General features: G+C 35.9%; 1 long non-coding RNA gene across 1 annotated transcript; it reads left to right on the top strand.

Annotated features, from left to right (window-relative positions):
* Positions 1-11,691: 11,691 nt before the first annotated feature.
* LOC118479602 lies at positions 11,692-13,042 on the top strand. The gene is made up of 2 exons (XR_004859731.1): positions 11,692-11,939; positions 12,629-13,042. It is a non-coding gene; the product is annotated as an uncharacterized LOC118479602 (long non-coding RNA).
* The last annotated feature ends 10,750 nt before the right edge of the window (positions 13,043-23,792 follow it).

Below are 23,792 nucleotides of genomic sequence, written 5' to 3'. Positions count from 1 at the left end.
AATGGCACGAACAAAAGAAAAGACCGGAGCTAGTTCATCTTCGTCTTCGAAGGGAAAGGGTAAACAGCCGGAACAGCAACCGAGAAAGAGACAATATTTGGGCCGAGTGGGTGAAAGTGAAAGTGGGAGCGAGGAAGAAATGGAGTTGGACCTGGCTGAAAAGCCGATATGGAACTCGGGTCCATTGGATGAGCAACCAGAGGAGTGGCAGCCAACGTTATATCATGACCGTATGAATAAGTTGAAGAATAAGGCAGCGGCCTTTATATGTGAAAGGGAAGTCCGGGAAGTTGAGCTTGGTCAGTTTGGGGTGTTTGACAAGTTCCGAGCTCTAGGTTGGGAGTCGGCACTTAAATGTTTTGACAAAGATAAAAACAATTTGTTTATCACCAAGATACAAGAGTGGATGGCGACTCTTTAATGCAACACATATGAAAGACCATCGCAAATGAAGTTGATTGGTGAAGTTCACGGGTTCCAGTGGAGATGTCCTTTGATACATTGAAGAAGCTCGGGAAATACGATAGCCTTCCAGCCCGTGATTATATGGTTCCCACCCTTGACGACCTTTTGGTGAAGCCGGAGAAGCACCCCTGTTGGAACGACATGTTGGCAGCACTGTTTTTACCCGGTAAATACAGTGGTATTCTATACCGGAAGAACTTAAAAATAGAAGCTAAATTGTTGCTAGCAATCTGTGTTCTCAATGTAATTCCACGAAGGGGGGACAAAGAGCAGGTGAGGTTCCCGGAGGTACCTATCCTCTATTCGCTAATGCATGGATCTCCGCGCTTTCCGATACGCTATTTGATCATGAACCACTTATGGATTTGCCGGAATAAGTATGGAAGAGATATCGTCCCGTATTGTCGAATAATTACAGGGTTGATGAAACAACAAAAGGCAATAACATCTGAAGATCGAGGAGCAACAAAAAGGCATCAGCCTTTTACGTTAGATAAGTTGGGGATTGGTTGGACGTATACACAATCGGAGCGGTATCATAAGCTTAAATCCGAGGGGCAGAGATGGAGAGCGTTAAAGGTGGGTGCTAGAGATTTGTTACCGGGTGAAGAGGATGAACCCGAGAGTGAGGCGGAGATCCCAAGTGGGGATGAAGATTATGAAGAGCAACAACAAGGTGGTGTTATTGTGAATTTGGGGCAAGGGGGCCCGGGTGGAGGTTATGGTGGCGCTTTCTATGACTTTACGGAGCGATCTTATGTGCCCAGGTGGGCTTTTGAAGGTACCATGCAAGAGGTGATAGCAAATCAACGTCCTCCGGCTTCGGTTTTTGAAACTTGGTCGGGTCCGGAGCGGACGTTATATGATCAAAATACCATGATGAGTGCAAGCATAGAGCGGTCCTTGAAACAAAGCTTTGATCGTAGTGAGGCGTGGAATCGCACCTTTTCGTATTCCCAAGAGGTGGAAATGAATAATCGGTATCACGATGATCAAGAGAGAAGGATGCATGCAAATTGGCATGTCGGGAGGCCGGTGGTGGTGGATCCACAACATGTGGACAATGCCTCGCTACCACCTTATGATGGGAGTGTGTCGTATCGGACTCCACAGCTTCACCACTCACAATGGATTGATCCGAGGCAACAAGAGGGAGCCCAACAACAACAAGGAGGAAGTAGTAGTGGCTCATTTGCGTTTGGAGAATGGAACGACATGATGTCTTCCATTTTTGGACCTCCGGGACCGCGCTATTATTAGTCAAGTTGTGTTTTCCCTTTGTATATTTTGTGCATATGTGTTAGCTTGTTTTGTTTATGGTTGGGTGGTTGGGTGGTTGGGTGGTGTATGATTATTATGTTTAGTTTGGGATGGTGCTTGTTGGTGGTGTATTGGTGTTAAAAAAAATAATAATAATAAAATGAAAAATCCAAAAAGAAATTTGGGGTTTGAGTGAAGAAGCTTTTTGTTGATGTTGAATGAATATTAGTGATCAAAGCCTCCTAAAACCATACATTGGGGTCAATGTATCACAAGTGTGGGGATGGGGGGAAATTTTTGGAGATTTTGAAAAAAATTTTAAATCAAGCGAAATATTGTGAGAATTTGAACACCCTAGATTAACCCCAAATGGTGCACCGGCAACCCTTGATACCCTTTCATTCTTGGTGAGAGTTGAAGCCACATTTGTATATAAATAATGCTTATCTTTGATGAGAGTGGCTACGGGTGGGGGTACATTAGAACTTGTGCTTGAATGCGGTTTGAGTCCTTAGTTAGACATGAATGCGAAAAGGATAAGGGCATCTAGGTAGCCTCGTCTTTAGGGTGTGTGAGTGTGGGATTTGGGGGGTTGGACCTCATAAATTATATATATGAGCTTGGTAGTGAGAAGGGCAGGGGTTTGGACATTTAGTTGCCAATTTTGTGCCTAAAAGCTTATCGTTTGTTACCCCTAGCTACTTACTTAAAAATTTACCCAAATTTGACCCGGTCTTTTAGTGCTAGTAGTAGTAGTTTGAGTAGTATGATGTAGATATGTTTGATGTTTTATTGTATGCTTGTTTGCTTTGCTTAAAAATAAAAAAAAAAACAGAAAAAAAAAAAGAAAAAGAGAAAAAGCAATGAAATGAAAAAAAAAAAAAAAAATGTTTAGTTGTCTTGTACATAGTAGTTTAGATTGTTAGTGTTAGTTTGCTTTATTGTGTAATAAAAAGACCGGGTTAAATTTTCGCTACTTCATATATATTCCATTTCCCACCTTTACACCTAGCCACGTTACAACCTCGAAAGTCCTTTTGATTTTCATTCATGTTTAACACTTGTAGGAGAAGGATCGATTTAGGTACAAGCCTATAATGGTGCAACCACCCGTTTGCCTTTTGTGTGTCTAGCGTATCTTTGCTAGTATTGACTTGTAGCCGAGAGGAGAGATTTAGAGAGGGGTGTATTGCTTAGGGTGCTAAAAGGGGGTTAGTAAAAGGATTGCATAGTTTTGCTTGGTTTACATTGATCGCTTGTTTTGAAATTGATTTGATGAGTTGCTTGGGACAAGCAACGGTTAAGTGTGGGGATGTGACGGGTGGTCCATCGGACAACCCTTTATGATGTTAAAAGACAAGTTTATCCCTCATTTAATTGTGTAATTATCTGGAATTAGATAACTACGGTTGCTTATGTTTCAGGTGCGGTTCGGGAGCTTAAAGTGGATAAAACGCAGCTTTGGACGGTTTGGAGTTGAACAGGTCGTGCATGAAACGAAAGATGAAACAAAGTGAAAAATCCAGGTTGATACCGTAATTTACGGTTCCACCGTAAATTACGGTGGACCTGAATTCCACCTAAATCTCACCGTAACTCAGACTTAAGCTACCGTAACACTTTTATGTGCACCGTAACTTACGGTAGAGCCGTAAGTTACGGTGGAAGTGACGCCAAAACCGTAACTGCCATCATTTATGCAGTTTTATGGTGTCTTTTCACCTTATCTCATCATTGGTCAGTTAGAGAACACATTGGGGGCGATTTTGGCTATCCTTGCTTGGTTTTGAACAATTGCTAACATTCGTTTTGTGATTTCAATTTGTATGAACATTGAATTTGTTGCTATGATGATTCACCAAGCTATGTGTGGCTAAAACTTTCGGTGATTATCTTAGGTGAAGGTTTCTCTTGAACTTTTGTGTGTTTATTTCTGAATTTCTAGAATGATAACTTCCCTTGCTTGAATATCATGGTGTATGCATAATTGTTTGTAGCTTGTTAATTGATAGTGCAATTTATAATCTCAATCATACGTTCTTGGTGCCGTTGGCAATCGAGATATCACGGGAAGGGTTAGGGTTGGTTATTGATTAATTGATCATCGGGAAACAACCTCGCGTTATATAATCCGAGTACTTTGTTCCCTTTTATCACTTCGATTATTTATGCATGAGTTATGTCTATGTAACGCTTTCTAGTTGGAATTTCACACAATTGTTTAAAGAAACTGAATCCTAAGATGGTCATTGTTCTCTCCTAATCTGTTTTACAACCAACATTTGATTTGCAATTAGTTTTTAATTTAGTTTTCTAAAACAACAATCCAATTCCTTGATCTTTATTTTCTGCAAATTAGGTTAATTGTAATTTAATTGCAAAGCTATAACATCAACACACTTTCCACATACTCCCTGAGTTCGATACCCATTTACCACTGTCTATAGTTGTTATTGGGATTAAATTTGCGTGTACCTATGACAGCACGTCAAATTTTGGCGCCGTTGCCGAGGACAACCCTTTATGATGTTAAAAGACAAGTTTATCCCTCATTTAATTGTGTAATTATCTGGAATAGATAACTACGGTTGGTTATGTTTCAGGTGCGGTTCGGGAGCTTAAAGTGGATAAAACGCAGCTGAAACATAAGCAACCGTAGTTATCTAATTCCAGATAATTACACAATTAAATGAGGGATAAACTTGTCTTTTAACATCATAAAGGGTTGTCCGATGGACCACCCGTCAGTAATATGTAACTTTTTTTTTATAAAAAGTCTTAAAAATCTAGATATTTTGGTGATTAATCAAAGTACGGTGATTAGGGGTTAATTGCACCGTTAAGGGGTAATTAGGGATTCGGAATGTTAAATGACCTTAACTAGTTTACTAAACTTGTAGAAATTGCATTCCGATGCTTTAGATGTCTTCCGTTTGGTCGTCAGTGAGTTTACGACACTTTTGTGTCGTACCGACAAGACTTTGTCACAACTTGTTATTCCACCGTCAAGCGAAGCATGAGGTGATTTCGAGTCCCAAAATAGGCTTAACTAGTTCGCTAGTTTCTTTGTTTGGTTGTTTTGTGGCGAAAATAACGCTTACTAGCTTTTCGAGTCGCTAACGAACAAGTTATGTGTATAGCGATATAGTACCGGAAGCTTGTTATTTTGGACACTACAATGATATTTCCAAAGTGTTTTAGCGTATATGTCATCAATTATCATCATTCCAGAAATGCTTAATTATAGTTTCGGACGAGTTAAAAATGTCATATTTTTAGCGAAACAGACGTTTTAGTATTTAGGGCGTTGTACCGGAAAGTCCTAGATTTTTACAAGATATGTTTTCTCATTAGTGTTTTCTTATGTAAATGGACTCAGTTATGTTATCCGTGTGTCGTTTTTCATTGTTTCGTTCTTTTTTCACGGTTTTGCTGGCATCAATAGTGTGACCGTGAATAGTGCGCGCAACACTTTCTACCAACACTTTTAGGACATTTTTTGATTGGTTTCGCAATACGAAAAAAACCAACATATGTTTTAGCATTGTTTTCTTGTCCTAACACTGTTATCTGTTTTACGACATAGTTACGTAATTAAGTTACGCTAAATGAATGAGATTATGTACATAAAATAGTGATTAGTTTGTATGGAATCACCGGTTATTTGCCATTTGTCACATGTTTGACAAAATAAAATATTTCTAAAAATATAAAGAACTAGTCGGATAATTAAAATCAAAGAAATTAAAAAAAAATATTGAGTTGATTGAAAAAATATAAATAGTCAAAGAATAATAAAAATAGATACTTGATAGATTTAATAGAAATTTAAAAAAAAAGTTTAATATGTTGGTTAAAAAAGAAAGGGTAAATTACATTTTTCGACCTTTATGTTTGTATTGGATTGCAATGGATGTCCCTTAACTTTAATAATTACAGTAACAGTCATTTTTTTTAAAGCTCATCACACCTTATGTCCTTTAGTACTAACTGGATTAAAATTTTCAGTTAAATATAGCATGTGTCTTGCACATGAGAGTAGGTTAGTAATTTTACTATTATATTTAAAAGCAAATAAACAACCCTGACCTTAGTTCTCTTTCCTCCTCTATCTCTCTATCTCAGTTTTGTCTCTCCCATCTATATTTCAATGAACCACCACCACCATCTTCCCATCTCCACCACCGCCTAAAACCACCATGGTACCACCACCTCAAGTGACTCTTACCAGTTCCTCATATCCGACAGCTACGAAGCTCCACCTCACCGATAACCATAAGAACGCCTTCATTTGAATCAAATCTGCAAAATCGCATTTGAATCAGATCTGTAAAATCGCGTTTGAATCCTCTCATCTCGCGTTTCAATCAAATTTGTAAAATCATGTTTGCATCACCTCACCTCGCGTTTGAATCAGATCATTGAAATCGCAGATCCGTTGAGAAAGAGGACGGGGTTAAAAGTTGAAGTCGTTGTCGAACACGCATCCTAGACCTTAAACATAACTGCAGAAGCACTGCACTCGTGAATAGTAGATATATAGGTTTATGTACAAGATTTTTTTGCAACACACTCGTTCTTTTCTTTTCTTTTTAACTTTGTATAAAAAATTATTATTTTTGGTTATATGTGGTAAATAGTGGAAGGATCTATTACTGCAAGAACACGTTTAGAAAACATGATCAACTGATTTGTTGGTCTAGGGTCTCAAGAATGAAGATGGGTTAAAAACAAAGGACTGGAGATGTATATTAATTTTTTTAATTTAAATTGATTGGAGTAAAAAGACGTAAACGCACTCATGTGCAAAGCACGTGCCATACTAAACTAAATTTTTTAACCAACCTAGGATCAAAGGACGTAGGGTGTAATGAGTTTTATGGAAAAAGGACTGTGAATGTAATTGTTGAACTTAAAGGGCATCCATTGCAAACCGATATAAACATAAAGGACGAAAAATGTAATTTACCCAAAAAGAAAGACAAATACAAAATAAACAAGGAACAATATTTTAGTAAATAGTTTTTTAAAAAACATCATTTTGATAAATAGCTTTTTCACCAACATTAGTTTGAAAAAAAAAAAAAAAAAAAAAAAAAAAAAAACTCAAATATATGTAACTCACAACCATAATTGCATTTAGAGAATCCAACAATCCTTTTAAAGCTCTACCATTGGTAGGTATGAGTGGACCACTGAATTTTCGTGACTGATTTTGACATCAAAAATGACCATGTGATATAGTGGTCCTGGACTCCTGGTAGTCTTTTTCTTATGAAGTTTTGCAGCATAGTGGTATCTTGGGTGGGGTAAAGCGTAGGGACTATGAGGTCCTGGATTCGATTCTCACAAAAGGTTTTTTCTCATATTTATTGGGTTTTATTCTGAATTGGTGTATAGATAACTGGATTGGTGTATAAGTATTATTCCCTAGTGTAGATAGATATGATCGGGTGATTCTGCTACTCTAATGAAAGGCCTTAAGATAATAATCTCTTTCTTAGTCCAATAACTTTACATTCTACCGGTTCCGTTTCAGTGGCACGTTGCGTTAAAATGAAATATGAGTTAATTTAACGAAGAAACAAAAATATATTGAGTTGGGTGCAGGGATTTGTATTTTTCTAATTAATTAAATTTAAAAAAAAATTGTAGCTTATATTGAAACAATATGACTTAAAATAGACTAAATTACAATTCTTTTACCTTATTAATAACTTTCAAATACGATAAATGACTTTTTTATTTATGTTTGTATAAATTGTGCATTGGGTCCTTTAAAATTTAACTTTAATTATTTGTACTTTATTTCAAAAGTATTTACAAATTATGTCCTTTTCATTAATAGTTGTTAAAGTTTTTTTTTTTTTTTTTTCTAAATAGTCTTTTTTTTTTATTTTATCATTGACGTAATGTTTGTGGCTAAAAGAAATAGTCCTTTTTTTATTTTATCTTGACGGAATGTGTTTGTGGTTAAACGATTTTCTAAATAGTCTTTTTTTTATTTAATCTTGACGTAATGTGTTTGTGGCTAAAAGAAACTAGTGGTATCAAATCCGCGCATTGCGCGGGAATACCTTGTGCTACGCGGTGGGTGGGTATCGGTTCATTTGTTATAACAACCAATAGAGAAAAAATAAAATTAAATCATGATATGACCCAAAATATACCAATGCGGCGAAAATTTTATCGGCATCAGTTTATTTCATTACAGATTTACAACAACGAAACTCGTTATAGCAACAAATAGAAGAAAAATTCATGATATGCCCAAAATACTAACACGTGTTTACTTCGATAGAAAACAAACATGAGTTATCAGAGAAAATTATATAACATATATAAAAAACCCATTAAAGACAAAAAAAAATTACTATTCATTTCACTTTGTCTATTAATAGTAACTAAAATCGTGATATGACCCAAAAATATACCAACGCGGCGAGAATTTTGTCGGCATCGGTTCGTTTCGTCACAGATTTACAACACCGAAACTCGTTAAAGCAACAAACAGAAGAAAAAAATCATGATATGCCCAAAAGTACCAACACGTGTTTACATCGATAGAAAACAAACGCGAGTTATCAGAGAAAAGTATATAACATATATAAAAAAACACATTAAAAACAAAAAAAATTACTATTCATTTCAGTTTGTCTAAAATCGTGATATGACCCAAAAATATACCAACACGGCGAGAATTTTGCCGGCATCAGTTCGTTTCGTCACATATTTACAACACCGAAACTTGTTAAAGCAACAAACAGAAGAAAAAAGAAAAAAATCATGATATGCCCAAAAGTACCAACACGTGTTTACATCAATAGAAAACAAACACGAGTTATCAGAGAAAAGTATATAACATATATAAAAAACCCACTAAAAAAAAATACAATTCATTTCACTTTGTCTATTAATAGTATATAATAGTCTTTTTTTTATCTTGATGGAATGTGTTTGTGGCTAAAAGAAATAGTTTTTTCAAAGAGAATTAGCCTGTAATAATCTCAACTACACGTTATTGGTCATTGTCAGTCCCACCTTTGAATATTCCCCATGCTAGTCCCACCTTTCACCTATTTTTCCTCCACCGGTCCCATGTTAAAAAATCTTAACGGAGTTAAGTTTTTTTCCGAATTACAAACTGACGTATTAGGGCTTTTGATCAGAATGAGGATACGCGTCTATTGATGTAAAACTAACCTCGAAACGATGCTCCAAACGACTTGATTTTTGTTAATTGGGAGTTTAAACACCCGAATTGAAGCACCGTTTTCATCGCTTGGAGCACAATTTCAAGGTAAGTTTTACATTATTCGACTCGTACCCTCGTTCTTATCAAAAACCCTAAAACATCAGCTTGTAATAAGTGAAAGGTGGAGGAAAAATAAGTGAAATGTGAGACTGGCATGGGGAATATTCAAAGATTGAACTGTCAATGGCCAATAACATTTAGTTGGGATTATTATAGGCCAATTCCTTTTTTTCAAAGAATAAACTTGTAAAGGACAATATACCACACGATATCATATAATATAATATGATGTAAAGAAAAAAAAAATCAAGCCATTAAAAATTGTTTGGTTTGCTAGAGCTAACAATAAAACCAAACTGTTGGACATAATTCAAAAGCAATTCTTTGGTTTTGAAAACCTCTACTTGCTTCAAGATCTTCATCTGGTCCGTCTTTTGGTTTTTTGTTCTTCCACTCTTGACTTTCATTGATTTAACAAATTAAATCAAATAGAAAAACATATTATATTACAACAAGACTTCTCAAACAATGTTACCTCAGATTATATTTTTTTTTTAAGCTCCATTTCTTGTACATTATTATCATTTTATATTAAACTAGCTTATTGATATGTGTGTCATAACCATCATAATTAAAACTCACCATCAATTTTTTAATCCACGTATATGTATGTAAAATATGTTACTTTTATATAATATCTAATCATAATACTTTAGTTTCGACTCCTCCTGCAACAAGGGTTTTAGATTATATTCAAAGGGCTACAAAAGAAGATGCATAAGAGAGAATTCGGGTTTTAGATTATATTCAAAGGGCTACAAAAGAAGATGCATAAGAGAGAATTCTTGTAAGAAGTGAAAAAGACAAGTTTAATCATTGATCTTCTAAGATCAATGACTCAAAACTACACAGTGACATTTTCATAATTATGAGGTTTAAACATTTAAAGAAACAAATAGAGAAAGAACATTCTGATCTTTCTCACTTAACCCCCCCCCCCCCGCCAGCCCGATTTTCAAGTGGCTATAACTTTTTAATAAATTAATATTTAAAAAAAAAAATAAACCGTATTAACGAGCATTTAATTCTCTTTAATTCGAGTAGCCTATTGTTGTAGTTTTATTAAAAAAAAAAATACAAGATTTTGAATACCCATTATATGATTACGTGATTTTGATACCCATTACGTGATTTCGTTATAATATGTGAAACTACACTAAGTGAGTACGTAATTACATAACAATAGTTGACTATATATTATTACGTGCCTACATGCTTTGAATACCTATTTGGTGATTACGTGATTTCATTATAGCATAATTGTAGTAGCATTAGTTATAACAAATTATATTTAATGTGTAATCAAGTAATAGATTTATATTGAATGTATAGTCACATAATGGTTTATCTCTGTTGCTTAGGTTGTTTGGATCCATTCTAGAAGAGGGTTTGATGTGACATAGAGATTAAAAAGATTTACGTGGTGTAAGAATTATGGAGTATAAGGTTATTTATACAGGCTTAAAAAATATTTTTTTACCTCATCAACGGTCTGCACTAATGGTCAAATATTTAATTCTAACGTCCAAAAATATGTAGCGACGCAATAGATGGAGACCATGGGGATACCTGTGATCAGTGGGAGCTGAGGGGCGGTGCGATGTTCTTAGGTTTGAATGCCACTTCTTCACACATAACAGGATCAGTGGGAAACACCAACGGTCGTCACTTCACAGCTTGTCATTTGACACATTCTCCTTGCCTTTAGCTTGCTTGAATGCCACATCTTCACACACAATAGAGCTAAACACGTAATGAGAACAACTGCTAGGGATTTAATCAATCTTAGAGAATTGTCAAATGAAAACCTCACTAAGAGTTGATTTAAACAATAGTAACAGACAACGCACATGAGATCAATTCTCAATCAACTACCAACCGACAACATTTTGAAAGTTTCAAAATTGTTCAATTTTAGATCTTTATCTTTCAAAACTTGTTAACTTCGATCGTTTATGAAGATGCAATTGTTTTCCGGCTTTTAATCAGGTTTTAGGTGGGATAGATTCGAGTTCCAACATCGGTCAATCAAAAATAAGATAGAAGCAAAATATTTTTAACTTTTATAAAGTTTATATTAAAACACACCTAAAATATTTTTTGGCATTTCTGAATACTTCAAACGTAAAGACGGAAAGCAGTAAATAAATATTTACAGACATTCTTTTTGCGAGTTTCAAGGGTAAGAGAATCATATCAGTGTACGGTCATGCCAAACACTCTTGTTGTTCAATTATTTAGCATTTAGATAAGCATCCTATAACGATTATCGATATTTTTTTCCGGTTAAACTCAACAATCAGAAGTAATCATATGACTTGGGGATACGTTAAGGTATGATCTATACTTACCGACATGTCACTACTAGAAAATTGGGCAATTGTGACCAAAATTTGCTACCGAAAAAAATGGTAGCAAATTTAGCCACCGATTTGTCACGGAAATGAAAATAAGCATATTTATCATGATATGGTAGCAAAGTGGTTGCAATTTTTGCCACCTTTTTATTTTTGGTGGCAAATTGTGGGAAAAATACGCAAAAACACGAAAAATAAAAAGGTATTTGTTAATTGTGACCATCTTATCGGTGACAACATGAAAATTCAAATAGACGAGTTATTCTTTTAATGGATCGCGCTTCAAAAGTCAATTTAATTAGGATTCCAACCAAATAACTCCCCTCCCAAAATTTTAATCACTTGCTTTTCACCGGCTCCCCTACGTCTAACCATTCAAAGAAATCTGCCCCCATACGTTTGATCTGATCGAAGAACTAAGCCTCTTGCGGAAGCAGAACCTTCATCAAAGCTCACTGTCACTACACTTTCCACATCGAGACACAAAACCCCCAAATTCTCATAATTAGGGTTCCTAATCGCCATGGAAATCCACTCGTAAGGTACAAATCCTACACTCTCTCTTCATTTCCGCACTTGATTCAACTGTATTGTCAACTAAAGTCACTTCGAGTTTTTAGTTGATCTTTTGTTTTTAGTGTAGTACCTAGGGTTTATTCAACTGTTGGTCATTTGTGCTTTGGTGCTCTTGTTTGGTTTCAATGAAATTTGAAGTTTTTTTCTATTTTTTTTTTATTTTGAATCTGATTCGTAGTTGTTAGTTAAGCTAAATCAAAGGTTGTTTGTTTCAAATTATTCAAAGTCATGAACAATTTCAATGTGATTATCATTTTCAATTGAACAAGTCAGTATTGAGATTCCAAAACCTTTTAGATTGTTACAGTATATTTAACATTTAACGTTAAATGTAAATTTCAGATTACATAGTATGGTTTGAGACCTTTACTTAATACATTTGAACATCAAACAAAAGACCGTTAAAGTTTCTACCGGAAGATGCAATGCAGTAGACCTGGCAAACGGGTCGGGTCAGGTCGGGTTGGGTCATAGGTCAAAATGGGTTCGAGTCAAAGCGGGTCAATTAAAAAAAGGGTTATTTTGGTTCGGGTTGGAACGGGTTCGGGTCGAAACGGGATCGGGTCAGAACGGGTTTAAATGAAGAACAATTTTTTATCAATATATGCCAATAATTGTTAACATTGTTTAAATGTTTTGTTCTTTTACTTTTTAGATAAACCCGAAGCAGTTCTTGAATAAAGCTGTACTGAATCTACAGATTAACATTCTTGAATAAAATGTGCAAAAACCGGTGGCTAAATGGTGGCAATAGCGGTGGCTAAATGGTGACAATATCGGTGGCTAAATGGTATAAAACGTGCAAAAACTGATGGTTAAATGGTGGCAAATCAGTGGCTAAATGGTATAAAAACGCGTCACAACTCGGTGGCAAACAAGGCGGACGTAGCAAACATGAAGCGGTGGCAAATAATTTTGACCAATTTTGTGGTGGTAAAATAAGGTAGCAAAATATAAAATGGTGGCAACTTGGTGGCATTAGGGCAATTGACACGGGTGTTTTTGTCACCGTATTTTCGATGGCAAACTGGTGACAATAAGGAAATTGCTACCATTTTGTAACCAAAAATTACATGACAAAAACCATGTTTTCTAGTAGTGTGTGTTGATTCACTCACGACACATTCCCGTATCAAGGTATGCACGAGAGTTCATCTTACTAGTGAGTATACCATTCATCATCTGTTTTTAACGTATATGATGTGAGATACTCACTTATTTGAGAATGAAAACAAGCCCTTTGTGATAAAATCAATTATTAATGAGGAATTTGATATTCAATGCATGCAGGGCACGAGAGCAAGTCCATGAACAGGTTAGTTTCATCATACCGATAAAGAGACGAACTTGACTTGTGACAACTGGCACAAAACCAGTAATTTCTGTACTATTTTAATATTATTTATTTCCTGCATTTATGTGCTTAAACGTCAACGTTATATGCTTACTTGTTTTACATATGAATTCATGCATGTTTCATACTTCATTTATCGCATTGTGCAATACATTAAGCGTTGCGTCGAAACGACTAGTAAATTCACCGGATAGACAAGCTGTGACAGCACAGCTTAAGCATGCAGTTAAACAATAGATTTAGGACCTAGATGTAGGTCCAGCATCAAAAATACATTAAAACCCAAGTGTGAGAACAAGGGTTAACATAAACACTTTCGGGAAGCTAAAAGAAGCACTAAAAGTTGTCCAAAACACACTTTAAATGCAGAATTCTACAGAATTTAGCAAAAGTGTAAATTACAAGTTTTATCCTTTATGTTTGTACCAAATTGCAGGCGGTGTCCTTTACCTTTAAATTTAACAAGTTTTGTCCTTAACGTTTCAAAATCATGCACGGTATGTCCTTTAGCCCTAACTCAGTCAGATTTTTTTGTTAAATATGATCATGTGCCTTGCACAAGAGGGTATTCATGTCATTTTACCTTTTTAGGGATTATTGAGTAAATAACTTATATCAAGGGACTAAATTTGTAAAAAGATTAAAGAATAAGATGAAGACCAGTTGTTTAATCTCCCTTCTTCTTCTTTGCCTGCTTGCATTTTCACCTGTTAGGGTTCATGTTTGTTCGATGGCTCAGTCGCCATCTCCGGCTCCAGCCGGCTCACCGACGGCGAGGTGAAGTACATCCGACAACGGCAGCTGCTGTACTAGCTCGACGAAAACGGCGACAAAGGTGAAAACATGATGGTGGAAGCAAGCGATACTCTCAGATCCACAAGCATGGAAGCAAGCGATACTCTCAGATCCACAAAATCCAATCGTTGATTGGGTTGGATCTAGTGTGTGCGGCTACACCGGAGTGTTCTGTGCACCCGCACCGGATAAACGTTCAGAAAGAACTGTTGCCGGAATAGACCTCAACCTACCAGAGATCTGGCGTGTTTCACATAAACGCGAATCGGTTCTACGGAAAAATTCCTAAAAAGTTTAAAAACTTGAAGATTTTGTTTGAGCTTGATTTTTATTAAGAGATTATTATGATAACGGATTGAGGTCTTGTGTCCAGGATGAGATTGGGTTGTTGAGTAATGTGATGGTGTTTGATGTGAGTTTTAATGAGTTGATGGGGCCGTTGCCAGAGAGTATTTCTGGGTTGGTGAGTATGGAGCAGTTAAATGTTGCAAGTAATTATTTGAGTGGGAGTATTCTGGAGAGTGTTCGCCGGTTGCCCCAGTTGGAGAGAGAGAGGGAGAGAGAATTTTTTTAATTTTGTTTTTTATTTATATCTTATTTTTTTTAATCTTTTTACACATTTAGTCCCTTGATATATAAGTTAGTTACTCAATAGTCCCTAGAGAGGTAAAATGACAAGAATACCCTCATGTGCAAGGCACATGACAATATTTAACAAAAAAAATCTGACTGAGTTAGGGCTAAAGGACATAACGTGCAGGATTTTAAAACGTTAAGAACAAAACTCATCAAATTTAAAGGTAAAGAACACCGCCTGCAATTTGGTACAAACATAAAGGACAAAACTTGTAATTTACTCTTAGCAAAAAATCAGCATTTTAACACCAATATAACATGCAGAATTAATGTTTAAGTGTCCAGAATAACTTGTAAAGTGTTGGGAATGAAAACTGTCACAAAAGGTACTTCATACCTTGTAAAATTCACTGTTTAGCATTTTAATGAACTGACAACCGAACGATTAACCGGGCACTACTCAAAACACCAAAAATAGACTAGAAACATAGTTTTTATGTTTTAGAGGTAGTTATGGTGATAGAACACCTTAAAAATCATCAAAACACTTAAACACACTTAACTTCATATTTAACCTTCTAATTTACATCTTCCACCCACAACTTCCAAGATTTAACATTTCACCCCTACCATAACCGGCCCAAGGTGGCCCCACCACCTTTCCCATTAAAATAATGCATAATGTGCTCAACATATGGAACATTTAATCCCTTGGACATTGATATGTTGGTGGATATAAGGACTTGCCTAAAGAATCATAAACTTAACACTTTTAAACTTCACCAATTTTCTCTCCTCTCTCTCTTCACCTCACGGCCACACCCACAACTCCCCACATCCACCATTTTCTTCATCATTCAAGCAAATCCAAGGTGTTACAAAAGTGTTAGAAGGTGATCTAAGAAAGCTTGAAGCAAAGGAAGTGGAAGGACCTTCACTAGGAGCTTTCATCCACCCATCTTCTTCATTTTTCATCTTCTTCTTGTTTTTGCCACATCCCAAGCCACAAGAGCTAGTGGTAAGCTCCATAAACCATCTTTTACTCATGTTAAGCTTATGTACAAATTACACCATCAAAGAACATAAATTTAAAAGATGGTAACATGAAGATCTAACATAATGTAAGTGAAAACAAATTGTTTTGAAATTGTTTGATGTATGTTATGAAGTTGTGAATTTTGAATCTTGTGTTTTTAGTTAGATCCATCATGTGTAAGCTTGTTAGAAGCTTAGATCTAACAAGTTTAAGCATGGATCTTCAAAGATCCATGGTGAAACTTGAAGATGAACTTGAAAGATCTTTATGTGAACATGAAAAATGGTTTTTAAAGAATGTTCTCATGATCTTGAAGTAACTAAACTTATCTTATGGATGGTTAAGTTATGGAATAAAGTTTCATAAAAAGTTTACAAAAAGTCTAACAAGAAGCTTGCTTTTGGAAGATTTAAGTATGTTAAGTATAGATCTAAAAGAGTACATGTTTTTAAGAAATATTCAAGTTCACCCTAGAGATTAACATGATGATTTTAGTATATGTTAATTGTCAAATTGTTGAAACTTGATTTTTGATGATGAAAAGAAAATAAACACATGTTTTGAAAACATGGGAAACCTCCATTTTTAGGGGAAACTATGTCAAAATTTTTATAAAATTTTGACACTTAGAAAAATATAAGTTTTGGTGAAACTTATTCCCCAAAAATTCATCTAAAAATATTTACTAAGAGTTCCTAATTTGTATACAAAAATTACAAGTCAAGAAATAAGGTTTTCTTCAAGGGTAAAATCAATATTAAGTATGTATATTTTTAAAGAAAAATATATATATATATTTTGTGGTCACAAAATTTTGTGTTAAGTGTATATTATTTGTATTATATATATATATATGTATGTATATATATATATAGGGGGCCGCTAGAATGAGAATCACCTCGAGTTGTAAGAACCACGAGAACTACTTGATCCGGGGCGAAGTGGACCAATTTTTTTTTTCAAAAACGTAGATGCATGTATTATAAACACATTCGTAAAAAAATTTTAAAAAAAATGCCGTGCGTGTAGCTTTTTACACCACAAGTTTGTGGTTTACGAGTTCCGTAAATTTACGGGACTCGTAAACCACAAACTTGGGGTGTAAAAAACTACACGCACGACATTTTTAAAATTTTTTTTTACGAATGTGTTTATAATACATGCATCTACGTTTTTGAAAAAAAAAATTGGTCCTCCTCGCCCCGTACGGTGTGGTTCTCGCGGTTCTTACAACTCGAGGTGGTTCTCATTCTCGCGGTCCCCTATATATATGTGTGTGTATATATATATATATATATATTAGTGTATTAGGAACTTGAAAAATATATTAAATACTCCAAAGGAGTATAAATACCAAAATACACACGAAAATATTCATGGAAGTATTTATAAATATATATACAAAAATTACCCATAAAATGGGTATTTGGACAAGATACAAAATATATATTAACATGAATATATTCCTCACAATATATGGACTTAGACAAATATTTGAACATTATATATAATTACCACCATTTAATGAAGAATATACAAAACCGGATAAATGACAAATTACTTACATTTTTTTTTGGAAAAATAATGTAAGTATCATATTTTGAATAAGTTAAAAATATAGATTATTTTTAACACATATCATTTTCAAATACTACATATACGAATATATATTTTTAGGAATAATATATATATATATATATAGGGGAAGGTTCATTTGAGAAGAAATTTAATGTGAGAAGAAAAAGAAGAAAGGGCATAATGGTAAAACATTAAATAATTTATAACTCCTCCTAATAATTATGTTATCTCTAATTAATAAAGCAAAAAACATTTTATCCTACACATTTCAAAATTTACCCTACACGTATCTTACACTTACCGAAATTTACCCTACGCATATCTAAATTTATCATACACATTTAAGAATTTATCCTACACATATACTAAAATTTATCCTACACATGTCGAAAGTTATCCTTCACCCTAAATTATTTTATCTTGAAAGAGTATATTTAAAAGTGAGTTACAACTTTAATTAATTAGCTAATTAGTTACAATTAGAAATTTACTATATACCCTTATTAATAACATTAAATACACATACTAAATGAAGTAAATGGAGCATTTCTATTGGTTTAAAACTTATTCTTTTTATTCTTACAAAATTTTTCTTCTCATTTGAACCCTCCACTGTATATATATATATATATATATATTTACAAGTGAACAATACAAATTCAATTTACAATAACACGACGAATGGGCGAGACATGACAAACAAGGGCACGACCCTCACATATGACGAACTTACACAAAACAAATACCTAACTTAAGATGGTAACTTGTATTTAGTAAGTTACAAGTTTAAGTGATTAACGTACGTAGAATGCTTTAAGGTTATGACGTCTACGGGACAAGCACCGGTGAAGTTTCGACGTAGAAGACGCATATCAGTGAGTTCATGTCCCCACTCTTAAACATTTTCTTGTTTTTTAAACTTTGGGGAAAATACATGTACTATGGTATGTAGAAACAAAACTAAGGAATGACGTATAGATCATGTGATGAATAGGGTGAGACTTAAGCACCATCAATCAACTATATACCTAGACCGCGGAACAAAAGGTTAGATCTAATGGGTTTCAGGAAGCCACACTCTTGGCCACGTCTTACCGAGAGTGCTTTTATGTCTCGAGTCATAAATCGACAGAAAAATGCCTATTGTTTGGATGCTTCCTATGTCGTGACAAATGTTAATGTCCTCGCAAAACATTAACGATCTCAACTTTGTTACAGTTACAGAATACATTTTTCAAGTAAATTTTACAATTACATTCCATGATTCTTACAACTATTACTCATATGTTTTACACAAAACTGTATAAATTCACACCAACTTTTGTTGACGATCTTCAAAACTTACATGTATTTCAGGAAACTAAGTGGATGCGCGCGCGATCTCTTTTCTCAAGAATGTTTTTTAAGTTTCAAGTTATTGTGTGTCTATGCTCCGTTGCCACTTTTGATGGATTTGTTTGTTATATCCCGCCTCCTTGTGGTGATACCTGCCTTCAGCAAGTCGCAAACTTGCTCGTTCATCGCCTTTGTCTTTTCAGACCCCAGGCTGCGCTTTCGTTGCACTTTCGGCTCCACTGATGGGAAAGTATTTAAGCAATGCACAGTAATGTCGCGCGGGACACCGGTCATGTCCATCCGCCTACTACACCACATAGGCATGGTCCATCCGCCTACTACACCAACACTTGTAAAAAGCTGAACGTGATCGTCTAGTTCAGTCAGGTCATTAAACTTACCCATAGTCTGTGGAAGCTTGGCTTTCTCCATCAGAGCTAGAGCGATGCTCCGAATGAATTTAGAATGTTCAGCTGCTGCCGCTGGCCTATAAACAAGGCTGAAGTCATGCTCTGCCGCTTCGTTGTACGTAATGCGTGGCCTTGGTTTGTATGATTCATGGTTCTTCTGCAGACCGTTGAAGACATAAGAGCTTTCTTCTTGACGGTATGTGGAATCATTCTCATCTATGTTATTCTCCCATTCATCATTAAAGTTTCGCGCCCCGAGCCGGCTACTTAATGGACGTCTTTGTTGCACGTGAGAGGGATGTTCATAATAAATCTCTGTTTCATCGTAGGTGTCGCGCGTGTCATGCACGCTCTCTGTCTTCTTTATGAAGCGGGTCTCTCATGTTGCCTTTGTACATACTCTTGAGGATGTGTCTGATGTACCCCCTACCTTGGTGCAGGAGTTGCCATAAGTGATGGTTCCGTCTACGCTTGAAGGACTGCCTGTTGCGCGCTCAGCTGCGCCTATACGAGATTCAAGGTTGCTTGGTTTTTGGCATCCCAGGAGGTGAGAGTTTCCCCCTTTGGTAAACCCAAGAACGTGGATATGTTCGATGGTGCTGGAGTCGACGGGCCAGCGCCGTGACTTGTTAGGGTGACCGTTTGGGTGGTGCGAACACCACTTGCGCGGACCGCCGCAACATTTGTGGCTTCCCTTTCAGTGAAGTCGTCAGCAGGTAGGTTTTGGACGTGCGATGTCACGGCCCTTGGCCCCGGTTTCACCCGGTCCAGAGCCGTGAGGCAGGAAATCCCGTGGTATCTATTTAAATGACAGCGGAAGCTTTCTTAAACAGCATCTTTTTAATATTAAAACTGCTCGTTTTATATAATATAGGGATAAATCCCATAATTTACAATAAGGTGATTTCCCAGGGAAATCTTTATTTCTCAAAACATGTTTCTTTATTTATTAACATTGAGCCATTTTTCTAAGCTTGTAGTGCTCCCCGGCACTTTTCTTTGCTCACAACAGATCACCTGAAACATGTTTGGAAAAGGTTTTGTCAGCAGGGAAATACTGAGTGAATCATTCAGTTTTACTAAAATGACACGTTGTTATAATTTACAGTATTAAGAGCGATTACAATGTTTCCATATCAACCAACTACCCACAGTATTTGTCACTCGACCGGATCTGTGACTGTGGTCATATCACTGTTGGGTCCGTTCACCCACAAGTGACGTAAATCACTATTTAGGTCCGACTACCTAATAGTGTATATCATGATTTAGGCTCGCTCACCTAACATGATACAAACAATAGTAATGTGCACAATACCCCACATACTGGCTGTAAATTTGGTGATTACAAAGACTTAATCCCTGTAATTATAACTTTGGAAAATAATTTGGAGTATTGTAAAGCAGTTGATAAAAAGAGAATGACTCACATTGCAGATTTAACGAGCAGAGTATAAGCCTACTGATTAGCCTTGATTAACCTAATTTAAATAACAATGCACACACAAACGGGTTAGTAACTAATACAGCAGTTACGACAATTCACGAGATTAAACCCTCACAACGATTAACAAAGTGCAATACTTAAATATTCAGCGGATTCACAACGAATAACAGAGCATAGTCCGGATTCAGACGATACTCAAATATTCAAGTCGAAATCACGATGAATAACAAAGTATAAACTCAATTTGAGCAGCACTAAAACAATCGTTGGATAGTTATAATCGATCGGACGTTGAGTCGTAATAGCGATCGAGTTATTACCCTGATTGTGGCAGCACTTCGTGATTTGTGTGTGTTTTATAGTAATCAGCTAATATCTCGTAGTATATTTTGAATTTTAACGTCGAACAATCAACAGAATGCAAGTGCCAGGCCCCTCTATTTATACCCAAAATTGGCGTCTCCCGCTAGTCGCGGAAGAATCCGTGTCACGTGCCGCGTATCGCCTGGGGTGTCAATTTAGGGTAGGGTAGGTTAGTCACTGGTATAGGCCTGGTGAGTCGACAGTTTAAGAGTTCTCAATTTAGACAACGTATTCGGAGGATAATTATCAGCTAGGGTTTACCCCCCCCCCCTGAGTTTTAGGGGCCCTGATCCTGATTCTGATTATTCTGAAAATGTTAGAGTTTATGCAGAATTACTTGGGTTTCTCAATTAGGGTTTCCTTAGGGGATAATTAACATACTTAGTATAAATTTTATTGAGAGTTGTTACATCCTCCCCACCTTAAGAAAAATCTCGTCCTCGAGATTTACTGGAATAAATGAGGATATTTCCGCTTCATTTCTGATTCCAGCTCCCAAGTGTATTCTGGTCCTCTCTTTGAATCCCATTTGACTTTAACTAGCACTAGTCGCTTGTTTTTGAGAAACTTGACTTTCTTGTCTTCTATTTGAAGTGGTTTCTCTATGAATTTTAACTTTTCATTTACCTCTACATCTTGAAGAGGTACTACCAGGGATTCGTCTGATAAACATTTCTTGAGATTGGATACATGAAATACATCATGTACTCCAGCTAGTTCTTCTGGTAGTTGTAAGCGATAAGCAACTGGTCCTATTCGTTGTATTACTGAAAATGGTCCTACATATCTTGGACTCAGCTTTCCTTTCTTACCGAATCGTACTATTCCTTTCCAAGGGGAGACTTTCAAAAGTACTTTGTCTCTTACTTGAAATTCTAGTGGCTTACGGCGATTGTCTGCATAGCTTTTCTGACGATCTCTAGCAGTTTTTAGTCTTTCCTTGATTTGAGTTATCTTATCCGTAGTTTCTTGCACAATTTCTGGACCTGATAATTAACTTTCTCCTATTTCTGCCCAACAAACTGGAGTTCTACACTTGCGTCTATACAGTGCTTCGAATGGAGCAGCTTCGACGCTTGAATGATAACTATTGTTATAGGAGAATTCAATTAAGGGTAAGTGGTTATCCCAATTACCACCAAAATCTATTACACATGCTCGAAGCATGTCTTCCAAAGTTTGTATCGTCCTTTCACTTTGTCCGTCTGTTTGTGGATGATATGCAGTACTCAAATTTAGTCGGGTTCCCATTGCTTTCTGGAAACTAGTCCAGAAATGGGAAGTAAAACAACTATCCCTGTCCGATACAATGGAGAGTGGGACTCCATGTAAAGATACTACTTCATCTACGTATAACTTGGCTAGCCTTTCCATGCTAAAAGTTTCCTTTATTGGTAGAAAATGAGTTGGTTTGGTTAATCGATCAACGATTACCCAAATCGCATCATTATCTTTTCTGGTTTTGGGTAACTTAGTAACAAAATCCATTGTTATGAGTTCCCATTTCCATACAGGAATTTCTAGCTGTTGTAGTAATCCTGAAGGTTTCTGGAGTTTGGCTTTAACTTGTGAACAAGTAAGACATTTAGATACATATTCAGCTATATCCTTTTTCATTCCTATCCACCAGAAATTGTTTCCTGGATGTACGGTATACCTAGATTTATGAGCTTCTTCTAAAATCTTATTTCTTAAATCTCCTTGCTTAGGTACCCAAATTCGTTTCTTGTGGAATCTCCAAATTCCATCACTTCCTTGTTCCAGTTCCTTTATATATCCTTTCATTTCTTCAGCATCGTCCTTGATTGCTGTTTCTTGAACTTTCTTCAATTGTTCCATTAAATCTACTTGTAGATTTAATCTAAGATCACGGACTCGCTTTTGCTTCTCCTGATACTTACGACTTAAGGCATCTGCGACTACGTTTGCCTTTCCTTCGTGATATTGAATGTCACAGTCGTAATCGCTTAAGATTTCCATCCATCTTCTTTGCCTCATATTTAACTCTTTTTGCCCAAATATGTACCTTAAGCTTTTGTGATCTGTATAAACAGTAAACTTACTTCCGTACAGATAGTGTCTCCAAATCTTAAGGGCAAAAATTATAGCTCCTAATTCTAAATCATGCGTCGTATAGTTTTCCTCGTGCTTCTTCAATTTTCGGGAAGCATACGCAATTACCTTTTTGCGTTGCATTAATACACATCCGAATCCTAACTTTGAAGCATCACAATATACTTCAAAATCTTCTGTTCCTTCGGGTAAGGCTAAAATTGGAGCATTCGTCAATCGGTGCTTTAAAATTTTAAAAGCTTCTTCTTGTCTAGGTCCCCATTCAAACTTAACGGCTTTACAGGTCAGCTTAGTCAAAGGTACAGCTATCTTAGAGAAATCCTTAATAAATCGTCTGTAGTATCCAGCTAAGCCTAGAAAACTTCTAATTTCCATAGCTGTTTGCGGGACCTTCCATTTGGTGATTGCTTCTATTTTAGAAGGATCTACGTGAATTCCTTCGTGATTCACCATGTGACCTAAGAATTGTACTTCTTGTAGCCAGAATTCAAACTTTGAGAATTTGGCATAAAGCTTTTCCTTTCTTAACAACGTTAAGAGTGCATGCAGGTGCTTGCAATGTTCTTCCTGACTTTTGGAATAAATAAGTATATCGTCGATGAATACGATTACAACTTTATCCAAGTATAGTTTACAGATCCGATTCATCATCTCCATAAATGCTGCTGGGGCATTTGTTAGTCCAAAGGGCATGACTGTAAACTCATAATGACCATACCTAGTTCTGAAAGCAGTTTTAGGTATGTCTTCTTCTTGTACTTTCAATTGATGATATCCAGAGCGCAAGTCTATCTTAGAAAAATACCTAGCGCCTTGAAGTTGATCAAAAAGATCGTCAATCCTAGGTAATGG

Source organism: Helianthus annuus, chromosome 1, assembly GCF_002127325.2.
Source record: "Helianthus annuus cultivar XRQ/B chromosome 1, HanXRQr2.0-SUNRISE, whole genome shotgun sequence".
NCBI classification, from domain to species: domain Eukaryota; kingdom Viridiplantae; phylum Streptophyta; class Magnoliopsida; order Asterales; family Asteraceae; genus Helianthus; species Helianthus annuus.
Note: the sequence above shows the minus strand (reverse complement) of the source record. Positions and strands in the feature narration are given on the sequence as shown.